The following is a 13,384-nucleotide window of genomic DNA, read 5'->3' as shown; positions in this document are numbered from 1 at the left end:
GATGACTCTTTTTATTTTATTTTGTAGAGACAGGGTCTCACTATGATGCCCAGGTTAGTCTTGACCTTCTGGGCTCATCCTCCACCTTAGCCTCCCAAAGTACTGGGATTACAGAGAGGACTTTTTTTATAACATAGCATAACATAACATAACATAGCATAGCATAACATAGCTGTATTAGCTTTCCATTGGTGCTGTGACTAGTAACCACAAACTTAGTGGCTTAAAACAACAGAAGTTTATCTTATGGTTCTGGAGGTCAGAAATCCAGAATAGGTCAGCAGGCTACATTCCTTTTGGAGGCTTTAGCAGAGTCCACTTCCTTGTCTTTTACAACTTCTAGAGACCACGTACATTCTTTGGCTTGTGTTCCCTTCTTCCATTTTCAAAGCCTGCAGTACGGCATCTTCAAAGCTCTCTTTATTTCTCACTCTGACCTTTGCTTCCATGGTCATATCTCCTTGTCTGCCTCTGATTCTCCTTCATAAGGACCCTGTGTTGACATTGGGCACACCCAGATAATCCAGGAAAATTTTTCCATACAAGATTCTTAATCACATCTGAAAGTCCCTTTTGCTACATATTTATAGGTTCCAGGAATTAGGATGTGGACATTTTTGGGGAACTACTATTTTGTCTACCACATAACATAATTATAATACCACCTAAATAATTTAAAACAATTTTTAATATCATCAAAGATCTACTCACTATTCAAATTTCCAATTGTCCAAAAAAATACACATTTTTTATAGATTTACAAAAGAAATAAGATCCCTACATTGCAATTGATTGATATGCCTTTGAAGTCTCTTTTAATCTGTAGTTTCCTCCTCCATCTTTTTTTACTTGTAACTTGTTATTGGAAAAATCCTGGTTTCTCATGGTCTGGACTTTGCTAATTGCATCCCCGTATATGACACTGTGCCCTGTATTTTGTACAAATTGGTGGTTTAAAGGCTTGGCAAGATTCAAATTCTTTTTTGTGTGTGTCAAGAATGCTTCCTAGATGGTAGGCAGTGTGTTTTTCCATCAGGAGGCACATAAGGCCTGGTTGTCTTTCATTTTATGACGCCAGCAGCTGTTGATGTTCAATGCGTTAATCTCTTAGATCTGTGGTTCTCAGAGTCCCCAGACCAGTAGTATCTGCCTCACCTGGGAACTTGTCAGCAATGCAAGTTCTTGGGCCTCACCCCAAACCCACCAAATCAAAAACTCTGAGGTAGGTCCAGCAATCTATGTTTTAACAAGTCCCTCAAGGGATTCTGATGCAGATTAAAGCTTGAGAAGCATGGCTGTTCCTCAAGTGTTGCCCAATGGTGATATTTAAGATTGATGTTACCTAAAAAGGATTTGGGCAAAATAAAACAAGAAAACTTAAATGTAAAGTAAGACCACGCTCCAAAGAGGCAGGCAGAGAAGTATATTTCTTAAGTGAGGAATTGAAAGGGTGTAAATATGGAATCAGCATAATTTCAGTGACAAACCCACATCAGAATAATTCAAAGCCAAAAGCTTACTCTTTTCAAATATTTCACATTATTTCTTTAGAATGATATGGTAAGTTAAGAAAGCTTTATAATGCAAAATATCTCACAAATATTTAGGATAGATTTTTCTAATGGAGAACAACAGCAGCAGCCATGTTAATTAATCCACAATTGTATGGAAAGAATAAAAGGTGACTTTGGAGCACTTTGGCATTCAATGGCTTGAATTCAGAAAGGCATTGACAAAATTCAAAAATTCTGTACAGGTTTTGTAGCAGTACTGTACCTCTTTTTCCAATATATATGAGTTGTGAATGCTTAGGGTCTCTTGCAAAAGTAATAAAGAAAACAGAGAGTTGGGGGATATGGGTTAAAATAGACTCTACTCCTTTCTGGGATTGTGACTGATTCAATGTGCACTGGACTCTAAAGTGAATGGAAAACAACCCTACCAGACATAAGGCCTTCTCGGGTCTATTTCAAACCACCTGGCTAAGGCCAGTGTCCAGCATTATAACTCATTGCCATGATATGCTGTGCATACTCATTCCTCATACAGACAATAAGTGTTTACTGAGCCTGCCACAACCAGGTCGTGTGATAGATGCACAGTCTGCAGACAAATTAGTAAGTGATTTAAGCACTTATTTAAGAATCACCAGTGAAGTTAACACATTGCTTGTAGGCACAAACAGGTATTCATTTGTTAAGCAAATAGACTCTTACATATTTGTGTAAATGACTAAAAAATAGTGCTTCATGCAAAATCTTGTAGACTTTGAGTATAGAATACAGTGAGATAGACAAGCTAACATGAAATTCACTTAGAAAACACTTTCCTCCTTTTCTTAAAGAAGTTGTTTAGCTTCTGGGTTTTGGAAATTTCCAACAAATTCTGCTTCACACTTTCCCGGCAAGTTGTCTCTCCAAACCTTGCCTCTAGGCATCTAGAGAGAGTCAGTCATCCACATGGTCTAAAGACCTTGGTCCAGCAGGCAGTACTCTAAATTGCTTCTCTTCTCCCCTTCGGTGGAGGGACCATCAACCCAGATGCCTGAGAAAAGAAGATGGAAATATGTGACTTTGTGGGATGCTTTGTGAAAACTCCCAGTGTGCAAACTTTTTTCTTACATAGTCCTTGCTAGGAAAAGGAAAGAAAAATATGCCAAGCCCAAGTCTGCAAACTTCCAAAGCATGACACAACACATTAAAGGTTTGGTGTCATGAACAATCAGGTCCTTGTTGCCTACCCATTTGCTAGCACAGTTTCCACAAATAACAGGCAAGCTCTAAATTTTCATAAAATATTTTGGCAGTGCAGGATGGGCCAACTTTCTGGCGGTCTCTCGAAGGAAATGACTGCAAATGCTTTTTGGTGTGAACAGCCTTAAGTATTTTAAACCCTTGGTAAATAGAGTTGCCAGCAGTAACAAATGAGTTTTACTATTTCTCAATTGGACATTTAGGGTTATTTTAGGATGAATTTTTTCATTAATAACTATTTCAATAAATGAGTTATCCTATTTCCCTTCCTTAAATGATGATGACTTTGGAAAACTTTATAAATGAGAAATAAACTTTAGAAACAAAGTTGCAGAAGTTGAGATAAATATTTCCTAAAACGCATGCTATAAAGACAACATGACTCTATTGAGGCTTCTGGGAATAATGTACATCTACGGTCTATTGTATGAGAATGCTAATTCTAAATCAAAGGTTTGAGAAACCAGTATAACTTACTAACCTGAGATTATTCTAAAGTACTTTCTTCAACAAGTGATCCTGGGATGTTCTAAATTTTGCTTCCATTATAGTAGCCCCTAGCTACATGTGCCTATTTGAAGTTGAATTTAAATTAATTGAAATGAAATAAAATTATAAATGTAGTCCATTAGTCATACTTGCCTTGTCACAATGCTATATAGCTATACAAGAGGGACCCCTCCAAAAAACTCAGAATTATCTTTTGGAGTGCAGGCCCTGTGTAGTACACTCCAGTTTTGTTCCTCCAAAACAAATGGTCAGCCAAAGTTTTTATCTGGAAATTTTGAGAAGCTTGCATCACAATTTGTGTAAGAAACATCCTGAGTTGTAGCAAACAAGTGACTGGTTCTTCCACCATGACAATGCATCTACCCACACCACACTGAGTATTCAGATGTTTTTGACCAAAAACTGCATGAACCCTATGCCCTACACTCCCTATTCACCAGATCTCACCCCAAGATTTGTTTTCCCTGATGAAAAAAGTCCTTAAAGGGAAATGTTTTGTATGTGGAAGAGGTGTAACAAAAGATAGCAAAAGCACTAAAAGCATCAAAATTGATGAGTTCAAAAACTGTTCTGAGCAGTGGAAAAAGCATCTCAATAGGTGTATTGCAACAGAGTACTTTGAAGGTGACTGAAGTTTAAACATGTGAGAATAAATACACAATTTCTTATAAATAAATTCTGATTTGGGGGAGTCTCCCCACGTATGTGGCTAGCGGCTGCCATGTTGGACAGTGCAGAATATTTCCATCTCAAAGAAAGTTCTATTGGACAGAATTGTTCTAAATCCTTGCTATTCGATGGGTAGACTAGCAGCTTCAGCATCATCTAGGAGCTTGTTAGACAAAGCAGAATCTCAGGCCCCACACTAAACCTACTGAATCAGAATCTTCATTCTAACAAAATGCCCAGGCTATTTGTGTGCATGTTAAAGTTTGAAAAACACTAGTCTGTCAGTGTTTCCTAGAAAGACTTAAGCATAAGAATCATTAATCATTCAGAGTCCAGGGCCTTGCTCTAGATCCACTAAATTTGACTCTTCAGAGCAAGTGCTCAGGAATTTATGCCTAACAAACACTCTGCAATTGGGCATTGATATCTTTTAAAAATGATCAAGTTTCAGATAGAAATGAGGAACAAGGTACTGGAAAATGGAGTAAAGGCCATCCTTGTTATACAGTTGCAAAGACCTTGGTAGAATTGTATTCATGTCCTAGGACTTTATGGAATGCAGAACTTAAGACCAATGAACTAGGATTTCTGGCAGAAGAAATATCTAAGCAGCAAAGGACTCAGGTTTCTGTTGTTTTGTGGTTGCTTTTAATGACATACAGTTAGATGTGAGGGTGAAGAAATTACTTAAAGATGGAACTTAAAATTAAAATGGAAGCACAGTGAAAAACGTGGGAAAATGTACAGCTTGACCCTCTACAAAGTAAAAAAGTCTGCTCAGGAGAGAATGTAAAGGGTGTGGCTAAGCAACCATTTGCTAAAGAGATTAGTATGGATGGAAGGAAGCCACATACTATTCATCAAGACATGGGAGAATGACCCCAAGACATTTCAGAGATCTTCAAGACTGCCCCTCACATCATAAGTCTAGAGCTCTAAGAGGGCAGAATAGTTTCAAGGGACAGACCTGAGGCACCCTCCACAGGTTTACTGTCCAAGAGCCACTTTGGGATTCATTCCAGCACTTCATCTTTGGCTGCCATAGTTGTGACTCAGGTGGCCCCGAGTGTAACCTGGACCCCTCCCCAGCTCCAGAAGGCACAAGCATTAAGCCTTGGCAGAAACCACATGGTACTAATTCTGCAGATTCAGCAGAATGCAAGAGCTGTGGGGGCATGGCTACCTCCATGTAGATTTCAAAGGATTTTGCAGATAGCCTGGGAACCCAGGCAAAAACCAGCCACAGAAGCCACAATGTACAGTCGCTATTAGGGTAATGCCCACTGGAGCGGTGGGAGTGGGAATCAAATTTAAAATGTCTCTGTGGACTTTGGATTTTTTTGTTATTTTTGTTTATAATAGCAACCCTACAACAAATCCTTCCAGAAGGTAAATAATCACTGTGTTGTGCATGTAATTATCTCCTAATTTGCATATTTAGTAAGTTTCTATTTTCAGCTACTCTCTGACTTTTCTCTCTAATACACACACACACACACACACACACACACACACACACACACACACACATACATATATATAGCCACTGCTATATATAATCTCCCTCATCTCCCTCATTTGAATAGCTATCCAGGGAACACCCCAGAACTCTCTCTCTCAATCTTGCCAAAATAGGGTTTGCATTGGTTCCTCCCAGTTTACCCTTCTCCAGGCTAGTATCTCACTCACTCTTCCTTAGTCTGGGCATCTCATATTAAGTTATTGCCCATACAGGTTTTGGGATCCGGAACCATGTTCCTTTGAAATCACAGCTCCTTCTTCATTCCCAGCAACCACTCCCTATTTTTTTCACTCTGGAGATCCAGATCTATTCCTCACCTCACTCAGCACATATTTTCCAGCCACATTCACTCTATGCAATGCATGAAATTAGGTACAATGAAAGGTGAACTTGAGAAAGGTTCAGGAACTTGCAGACCAGTGGAGATGACACATATTCAGCAGAAATAATTTTCAGGGAAAAGGGTATGTGTCAGGTCTTGTCCACACCCATACAATCAATGCTGAACTAGATCCCGGGATGAATCCAATCTAGGCAGGAAGCATTTAACACACGCCAGTCCCTGGAAGACTGGACATAAGCCTCCAGCTACCCTTGCTCATCATTTAATTCTAATGTAAGGCTTTAATTATTATATTCAGGATTCTTACTTTGTCACTACACCACGTTCCCATTCTGGAAACTTGCTTAACGTCTCAACCTCCAGCTGGGGGCTCCAGATTTTATCGTTGGATTCTCCCTTAACCTCTGCCCCTCATTTTGGTTCTAGTAACTTTCATAATATATCTTTCCTTTGGTCTGGGGTCCTCGCATGAACTGGGAAACTCCCCCAGAACTGCAGCTACTAGATTGCATGTTGTTCTTTCTCCTCCTCCTCCTCTTTTCTTTTCTTTTTTTAAATGAGTCGGAGTCTCACTCTGCCGCCCAGGCAGAGTGCAGTGGCACAATCACCACTCACCACTGTCTTTACTTCCTGGGTTCAGGGAATCCTTCTGCTTCAGTCTCCCGAGTAGCTGGGACTACAGGTACACACCAACATGCCTGGCTAATTTTTCTTTTTGTTCTTTCTTTCTTTCTTTTTCTGTAGAGATGAGGTCTTGCTATGTTGCCTAGGCTGGTTTTGAACACTCCTGGGCTCAAGCAATCCTCCCACCCCAGCCTTCCAAAGTGCTGGGATTAGAGGCGTGAGCTACCACAATTATTGAAGTATGACTGATATACAAAGAACTGTACATATTTAATGTGTACACTGTAATGAGTCTTGACTTATGCAAGCACTAATTGATAACATCACCACAATCAAGGTAATATATATATTATGTCCATAACCTGCCAAAGCTTCCTTGTGACCTTTTGTTTTTGTGGTTAGAGCACTTAACATGAGATCTGTTCTGCTACATATCTACACTTTTCTTTTTTTTTCATATCTACACTTCCTTTTTTTTTTTTTCTTTTGAGTTAGAGTCTCACTCTGTCGCCCAGACTGGAGTGCAGTGGCCGCTCCTGGCCACCGCAACCTTGACCTGCTGGGCTCCAGCGATCCTTCCGCTTCAGCCTTCCAAGTAGCTGAAACTACAGGCGTGCGCTACCACGCCCGGCTAATTTTTTGATTTATTGTAGAGATGAGGTCTCACCAAGTTGCCCAGGTGGGTCTCGAACCCGCGGGCTCAGGCAATCCACTCACCTCAGCCTCCCAAGGCGTAGGATTACAGGCTGAACCTTCCTGGGATTGATTACTGTGACTTGTTGAGGATGCCGGCTACTTCATTCTGGATCCCCTATCCCGTTTCTATCTGTGACCTAATGGTAATTTACTCTTAGACCCTCACTTGTCCATTTAATCTGTCATTCCAGCTCCCCCAAGCAAGCTGTCCCAAGCTAGGAGGGACCAGTTCCAGGTCACTCCTCCCAGGTGGCTAGCCAGGTATAACTGATCATGACCCTACTGAATACTGGGATGTGAGGGTAGATGCTGGAACAAGTGTAGGTAAAGTGTTTAGAAAGTTATCCAAAGGAAGAGTTGGATTTTTTTTGTAGATGAGAGGGCATATTGGGGAAGACTTCATGGTGAAGCTCCAAAGGGCCTTTTCGGACAAAAGCACAAAGGTGAAGAAATTTGAGAGATGCTTGGGGATCAGTGAGTCATTCAATCTGGCTAAAGTGAAGAGTGTAGAGCAGAGTAGTTTGGTAGAAATAGGGTGATTCCACTTCATAGAGGGCCTTGAATGTCAGGCAAAAAGATTCCATAGGAAATGGGGAGCCCCTATAGGTTCCTGAGGAGAAGACATGATCAGAGTTGCACTTCTTCAGGTATACAGTAGCGTTTTGGAGTATATTCTGGAGACCTGTAATGAGTACCTGACTTCAGGCAGTCACAATGGAAAGGAAGAGGAAAGGACAATGGCAAAATTGTTGTAACAAAAATAGAACAAAAAATAGGATGCCATTAACTGATACTTCCTTCTTCCTTGCCTTCAGCATTCAAAGATGATTTAGGTTTGTGCTTGCAAACAAGGAGTATGGTACTGTGTATATGACAAAAATAAGGAAAGCCAGAGAAGGAGGTGGTAAAAAAGAATCAGAGCCAGCTCATAATTAATCATGCTAATCTGAAATCTTACAGAAAGGTAGGGATGGAAATATGAATTTAAAAGTTATTGATTTGAGGAAAATTTTGAAATAAGGGATACAGAGAAAGAGGGGAGTGGGTCAAAATCAGAATCCAGGACCAGTCAGGAAACAGGAACCATACCAGTGATTTGAATAGGGAAAAACTGAATATAAAGAATTATTGCCAGGTGTGGTGGCTCACGTCTGTAATCCCAGCACTTTGGGAGGCAGAGGTGAGAGGGTTGCCTAAGCCCGGGATTTGAAACCAGCCTGGACAACTTGGCGAGACCTGTCTCTACAATAAATCAAAAAGTAAGTCGGGCGTGGTAGCGTGCACCTGTAGTTCCAGTTACTCGGAAGGCTGAGATGGAAGGATCGCTGGAGTCCAGCATGCCAAGGCTGTGGTGGTCATGAGTGTGCCACTGCACTCCAACCTGGGCAAGAGTGAGACTCTGACTAAAAACAAACAAAGAAACAAACAAACAACAACAACAAAAAAAAACCACTTGTTAACTAGGCTGGATGCGGTGGTTCATGTCTGTAATACCAGCACTTTGGGAGGCCAAGGCAGCGGGAGGATCACTTGAATCCAGCAGTTCGAGGCCAGTCTGGGCAACATAGCGAGATCCCGTATCTTAAAAAAAAAAAAAAAATTTTGTGGTTGGATAACTTTTTAATAAAATGAGGTTTAAGCCGGGTTTAGTGGCTCAGCCTGTAATCCCGCGCCTTTGGGAGGCTGAGGTGAATGGATTGCCTGAGCCTGCGGGTTCGAGACCCGCCTGGGCAGCGAGACCTCATCTCTACAATAAATCAAAAAATCAGCCGGGCGTGGTAGCGCATGTCTGTAATTCCGGCTACTCGGAAGGCTGAGTCGGAAGGATCGCCGGAGCCCAGCAGGTCGAGGCTGCAGTGGCCGGGAGCAGCCACTGCACTCCAGTCTGGGCGACAGAGTGAGACTCCAACTCAAAAAAATAAATAAATAAAGTGAAGTTTACATCATTGATATGTAAGGATGGTCATATGCACAAAAGAGAACACCTTGAATGAGCAGTGGGGAGTTAGAAAGCACAAGCATAGGAGCCACATGTAGACGCCCCAAGGCTCTCAGATTCAGGGCCATAAGCTACACAACTCAGACCACATTCATTCCGGACTCTGCTCCAGCACCAACCTAACAACACGCTCATGTACCTGGCGCACGGCAGCTTTCAGGGCCTACATGAACAGTGCCCGTTAGACGCAAATGGGGAGGGACTCAGGTTTCTGAGGATCAGCTGGTGCCCATGACCTCCACACAGACCAACACCTGCCCTTGACCTTCAATGACACTTACATATAAATAGGCATAAATAAGACCCTCCATAGTTCACACCTAAGTCTAGGAGGACAGGGCTCACAGCAGACCTCCTAATGACTGGGTGTGAGTAGGCATGCATGGCCTGGTTTCCCCAAGCTCTCAGTGGGACAGGGCATAGTGGAGAGTCACACACAAGTTCAAAGTAAAAATCACCATGGGTCACATAATTGACTTGAAGTGTAGTGAAGCCCACTGCAAGAAAGATCCCTCATCTAAACCTTTAAAAAAATGAAACACACCAACTGCAGTTGTTCAAGCTATAAAAGTTTCTAAGGTAGTAGCAGAGCATATTCATAGAAAAAATACACTTTTAAGAAAACATCTGAAAAAAATCTAAAGAGCTAAAGTATAAAAAGTTTAAAAAAATATATCTTAAGACAAAATATTGCCCAAAACATATAAAACTCAATTTTTAAAAATTAACCTATCTACATTTAAACTGGTTGCAGCTGTGGCCTGCCATCCTCTACATGGGGACGGAGGGACGAGGGGCCTTGTAGGAGAGCCCCAGCTCCCACCTGACTATCCATGCTCTGCCCTCTTAGGGGATGCAAGGGGAACGGCCTGGGGCTGCAGACCCTGGGACAGCTTTTCCAACATGTTCTCAGAACCCACAAGACTGGGCCGCAGGCCATCCACAAGGCCCAGGTCTCCACCAGGATCTCCACCACGTGCTCCAGTTCACCCAGGTTGGATTTGCAACTGGAGCCCGCAGGTGGGACGGCAGGAGCCAAGCCCTCCAGCAGGTCGCAGGGGCCCAGCTTGACGCCCCCCCATCATGCCCGCGTGCACCGTGTCCAGATCATAGTAGAGACTGTCCACTTTTGAGAACAGCTCTTCCATGCAACCGGGGCTTCTGGTCTCCAGCGTTTCGAATATCTGATACGGTGACTTCTGAAAGCTGCCCCTGCTTTCTTGAGGGCCATCTTACCCAGATGCTGCTCTGAGGGATCCTCGGCGCCTGTGCCAAGGGGGCTGGACAAAGGTCAGAAACCAGGTCCTGCTCATGGTCCCCCAGGTTGCGGGCAGGGTGCGCCCCTCCTGCTCCCGCGCAGTTCAGCACAGGATGTCGGAGGACACCAGGCGGTCAGGTGGAGCCCGCCCTGTGCGCTGGGGCATCACCCCGTGCCACGTGCCGTCATGGTCATCTCCTCCTGAATCTTTCGCACGGTGTTGGCGATGAGCACCAAGCGGCAGAGGTTGAGCTCCACCAGCATGTGGCAGAGCTGCAGCTTCACCAAGGACATGTTCAGGAGCGACTGCCGCTGCAGGCTGTAGGATACCGTGTGCAGGCCGGCCAGGGCACCCTTCACGTCCTCCTCATGGTCGGCACACTTCCTCTTCAGTCCCCGCGCGAATATCGTGCCCTGTGCCGCGAGGCCGCCCCCGTCCGCTCCGCAGCCGTCGCCGCTGCCGCCCATGTCCAGTCGCCGAGAGAGGGGCGCCTGCTGGGCGGGGCGGGGCGCGCGGCCCCCCAAATTTTTTTTTTAATTAGCTGGGCGTGGTGGCGCGTGCCTCTAGTCCCAGCTACTCGGGAGGCTGAGGCGGGAGGATCACCTGAGCCCAGGATGTAAAGGCTGCGGTGAGCCATGATCATGCCACTGTGCTCCAGCTGGGGCAACAGAGTGAAACCCCGACTAAAAGAAGAAAAAAAGAATTGTTAGCTAGACAAAAGAGGACTAACTACTGAAACGGAGTAAAATAGCTCAGAGATGTAACAGAAGTCACTACGGCAGAAAGCAGCTGCCACTTGTAAACTGCAGGATAAGGAACTTCGAAGAGGATGAGACCCCACCCCCACAGATGCAGATGTCTGGGGAGACACCGTGTGGCTGCTGCAGTGTACCCACCACCCACCGCCACTGCAGGACTGTGAGAGCAGCCCACTGCCCAGAGATCGCAGCGAGGACCAAGGGCGCACTGCGCCCATCAAGTCAGTCCCAGCAGTGGGAAGAGAAGAAACAAACAAGCAAACAGGGAACAGAAAAGTCCTCCAACGCCTCCTGTTGGCAGAATATAACATAGGTCCGACTGCAGATGGACAACGTGTGGTTTGCAGAGTCCAGCTCCAGTATTACCAAGTGGCCAGAGATTGACAAGACTAGGTTTTGATAACATTGTGGAGCATAGGAACATACTGCTGGTGGGAGTATAAACTAGTACAAGCACTGTGGAAAACAGTTTGGTATTAACTAATGAAGTTGAAGATGAGCATAGACTATGACCCAGCAGTTCTACCCTATGTATATACCCTGGAGAAACGTGTGTATGCACATTGTATGTGGAGATAAATGTTTAAGAATCTTCATAGCACCGTAATTTATAATAGCTCCAAATCGAAAACCCCAAGTCCATCTATAGTAAAACGCAAGTATATATTGTGGCATACTCATTCAACGGAATGAATACTGTATAGCAACGAAAATACACACCTATGCACTAAGACATGTATTAAATCTCAAAATCATAATGTTCAGCAAAAGGAGAAAGTCGGGGAGAGAGAGGAGAGACAGAGAGAGAGAGAATCCAAACAGTATGATTCCATTCCATTCATACAGTACTCAAATCCAGGATACATACCTAGGTGTAAAACAAAAACAAACACATGAGAAAATCAAGGAATGGATTGTCCTAAGTTAGGAGTTACCTTTGGGGAGGTGGTTGAGTGTCATGATCAAGGAGGTTACTTACATGTGATGTGCTTCTGTAATGCTCTGTTTTATTGACATGGGTAACAATTACACCTGATTATTTTTTCCTTTAAAATAAAAAGTACATGCTTGATATGTATTTTTGTATGTAGGTTATATTTCTTAATTTTAAAAACATAAATAGGGAAAAGCACAAAAAAGAGAGAAATATTGCCTACGTTCATCACTTGGGAATATGCAAAGTTAATATTTTAATAGAGTTTATCCCTGTTCTTTTTCTCTTTTCCTACACATAAATATCCTTTTGTGGTTTTTGTGTTTTTACAAAGTTGAGATCATATTGCAAAACATATAAAATAGGGATCAACACTTTTTCTCCTTATTAATATCTTGCCTTGATCTTATTGGAATTATTTGAAAGACCAATATCATATAGCAGTAGAGGCAGAAAACATTGTATGGGAAGTTGTCTGGGTGATCGGCAAGGTACTAGACAAGGCAGTTTACTTTGCTCTTTCAAAAAGCCTGGAATAAACGCTGTCCTGTAGAACGAGTACAACCAGCACATCATGCATATTTGTGTTAAATAGGATTTTGTGGACAGGCCTAATCATTAACCCAACAAATATGCTGATTGCCTGGCACATTTGGAAAACAGTGAAAAGTTAGTTGAAGGTAGAGTTTGGGGTATATAGGGAGTGGCAGAAATTTAATATAAAGTGGCAGATGGGGAGTGGATTGTGAATGACTTTCTTTCTTTCTTTCTTCCTTCCTTCCTTCCTTCCTTCCTTCCTTCCTTCCTTCCTTCCTTTCTTTCTTTCTTTCTGTCAGAATCTCACTCTGTTGTCCAGGCTGGAGTGCAGTGGCACACGTACAACCACCACAGCCTCGACCTACTGGGCTCAGACAATCCTTTCACCTCAACCTTCCAAGTGGCTGGAACTACAGGCACCTGCCACCACACCTGGCGAATTTTTTGATTTGTTGTAGAGATGAGGTCTCAACAAGTTGCCTAGGCTGGTCTCGAACCCATGGGTTCAGGCACTCCTCTCACCTTGGCCTCCCAAAATGCTGGAATTATAAGTGTGAGCTACCGTGCCCGGCTGTGAATGGTTTTCTAATGTCAATAATATTGGATTTGGATTTATCCTATAGGTAACAGGAAGCCAGGAGAATTTTTTCCCTCGTTTTTTTTTTTTTCACTTCATGAATATCATTTAATTCTTTTAAAGCCCTATGAATGAGTATTACTCCATATTATAAGTAAGAAAGTAGGGCGTAGAAAGTTTAAGGAGGCCTGGCATGGTGGCTC

At 43.0% G+C, this 13,384-nt stretch overlaps 1 pseudogene; it reads right to left on the bottom strand.

The window, feature by feature from the left end:
- Positions 1-9,855: 9,855 nt before the first annotated feature.
- Positions 9,856-10,842, bottom strand: LOC103267900 (annotated as a pseudogene).
- Between the last annotated feature and the right edge of the window lie 2,542 nt (positions 10,843-13,384).

This window comes from Carlito syrichta, unplaced genomic scaffold, assembly GCF_000164805.1.
Source record: "Carlito syrichta isolate Samal-C Ts95f unplaced genomic scaffold, Tarsius_syrichta-2.0.1 Scaffold308488, whole genome shotgun sequence".
In the NCBI taxonomy this organism is placed as follows: domain Eukaryota; kingdom Metazoa; phylum Chordata; class Mammalia; order Primates; family Tarsiidae; genus Carlito; species Carlito syrichta.
This window is presented reverse-complemented; position numbering and strand designations above follow the sequence as displayed.